Source organism: Penaeus japonicus, unplaced genomic scaffold (genome assembly GCF_977035675.1).
Source record: "Penaeus japonicus unplaced genomic scaffold, GWHDUDI00000001_assembly GWHDUDI00000001, whole genome shotgun sequence".
Classification (NCBI taxonomy): Eukaryota; Metazoa; Arthropoda; class Malacostraca; order Decapoda; family Penaeidae; genus Penaeus; species Penaeus japonicus.
In genome coordinates, this window is record NW_028234403.1 from 30,037,436 (window position 1) to 30,039,935 (window position 2,500).

A 2,500-nucleotide genomic window follows, 5' to 3' on the forward strand; every position below is an offset into this window, starting at 1 on the left:
TAGGCATTATTAGTCATTACATTGTGAATACAAGGGAAATAGAAGTTGTTATCATACTTACCGATTTTAATTTCCCCCTGATCGACTGGGAAACAAAGAAAATAAAAGGAGGAGCAAATGCCACTAAAGATGAAACACAACAAGCGAGAATACTTTTAGATTTTGAAGATTTTTTTTACCTTAACCAAATCATCAAAATTCCAACAAGGGAGGAACTTATATTGGACTTTGTTTTTACTAGTATAGGGGAAGATGTACACAACATATCATCAACTTATACAGCTCAATCAGAGCACAACATAATTGAAACACAAGGAATACGTTAAAAAAATCAGAAAAATGTGAAAAACAGATAGCCAAGGCAGAAAAGAGTCTCAGATCTTTAAACTTTAGCCACAATCAAATAGATTGGAAAAAAAATAAATGCAAGACTAGAAGAGTCACTGAAAAATATTGAGGTCTTCTTAACACCAAATGATAAACTAAAGGAGCTTTATAATGCATATAAAGATGTTTGTAAAATGTTTGTGTTCCCCCAAAAGAACAGAAACAAAAATATTACACCAAGAGATCGAAGGATCATGTTAAGAAACAAGAAAAATAAGATTAACAAATTAGAAAGAACAACAGATCATGTCAAGATCACGTAAAACTATCTATAAGTAATCAAAAAGCAGCCGAAGAAAAAAGAGCTGTGGAAGCTATAAAACGGAATGCAAAATACATATTTTTTTTCCTACGCATAAAACAAGTTAAAAAGGAGAACAGAAATTGGGCCTCTTGAGAATAATGGTGCATTGGTAACTGATTCAAAGGAAATGTCTGAATTGTCTATAGTATCCCAAGAATAGAAAAAATTATATCAGACCCACAATATTTTAGTATCATTAGTAACGAAGAGGAATGTCTCACTGACTTTATATTCAATGAAAAAAATATTCTTGAAGTAGTAAGTGAAATCTCAACAAACTCAGCAGCTGGACTTGATGAAATCCTAGCAAGCTTTTTAAAAAACTGCAAAGAAACCATAGCAAAGACACTGGTAACATTGTGGAAGAAATCTTTGGACATGGGAATTATCCTCAGCTTATTGAAAGTGGGTACTATAATTCCAATATGTAAGGGTGGAAACAAATGTCAAGCAAAAAATTATAGACCAGTAACATTGACATTTCATATAATAAAAACATTTGAAAGGGTAGTGAGGAACAAAATCGTCCAGTTTTTAGACAAAGAAAACAAGATAAATCCTGGGCAACATGGATTCAGAAGTGGTAGATCTTGTTTATCACAGATCCTGACACACTTCGAACACATACTAAGGGACCTAACGGAAAAAAGAGAAGCTTTTGACAAAGTAGATCACAGCATTCTGCTACATAAGATTAAAGACGTTGGAATCGGGGGGAAAGTTGGAAGATGAATTTACAACTTCCTAATAAATCGTAAACAAAAAGTACAAATTAATGGGTTTTACTCTTAAGAACCGACTATTATGAGTGGGGTGCCACAAGGGTCCGTTATTGGGCCCTTGTTATTCCTTATTATAATTGGTGACATTGATAATGGTGTGGAACACTCGAGAGTAACATCATTAGCAGTTGATACAAGAATAAGTACACCCATAGATATACTAGATAATGAAAACAAACTTAACGAGGATCTACATACCATCTGTAAGTGGGCACATGATAATGATATGAAATTCAATGCAGATAAATATTGAAACATAAGATATAGTCCAACTGGGAACTTAAAAGCAATATCATATTTTGTCGAAGGTGTGGAGATTGAGTAGAAAAATGTAGTAAAAGATTTAGGACTCTTTATGAGTAATGACATGAGTTTCAGTCACAATATAGAGCAGATGGTCAATAAAGAAAAAGTTATGAGTGGATGAGTAATGAGGACTTTTAGCACAAGAGACCCAGAACACCTTTTACCACTATGGAAAACATTGGTGACCCCAAGATTAGAATACCAATGCCAAGTATGGAGGCCAAATCTGACAAAAAATGTAATGTTGATAGAACAAGTCCAAAGAATCTTTACACGCAAGATAGATAATATGATGAGTCTAAACTATTGGGAAAGACTAAAAAAAAAATAAGACTGTACTCAATACAAAGGCGGAGAGAGAGATACTTCATTATATATGTGTGGAAAATTTTTGAAAACTTAACACCAAACCCAAGACCTGTTGAAGGAGGGGGAATTAAGGTAAGACATCACCCCAGACAGGAAAGGACATGCTATCGCACTGGGATAAATGCACAAACATGCCTGTTAAGAAAAATGCAAAAACAAAGTTTCCTAATAAACGGACCTAAATTGTTTAATAGCATACCGAAGAATATAAGAAACCTAAATCAGTGCAGTGTAGAAATGTTTAAAAGAAAACTAGATAAATGGCTACATTCAGTACCAGATGAACCACCAACGTGTGACAGTGAAAGAACGAGGGCTGAATCAAATTCCATCCCTCATCAAATTCAGTTGC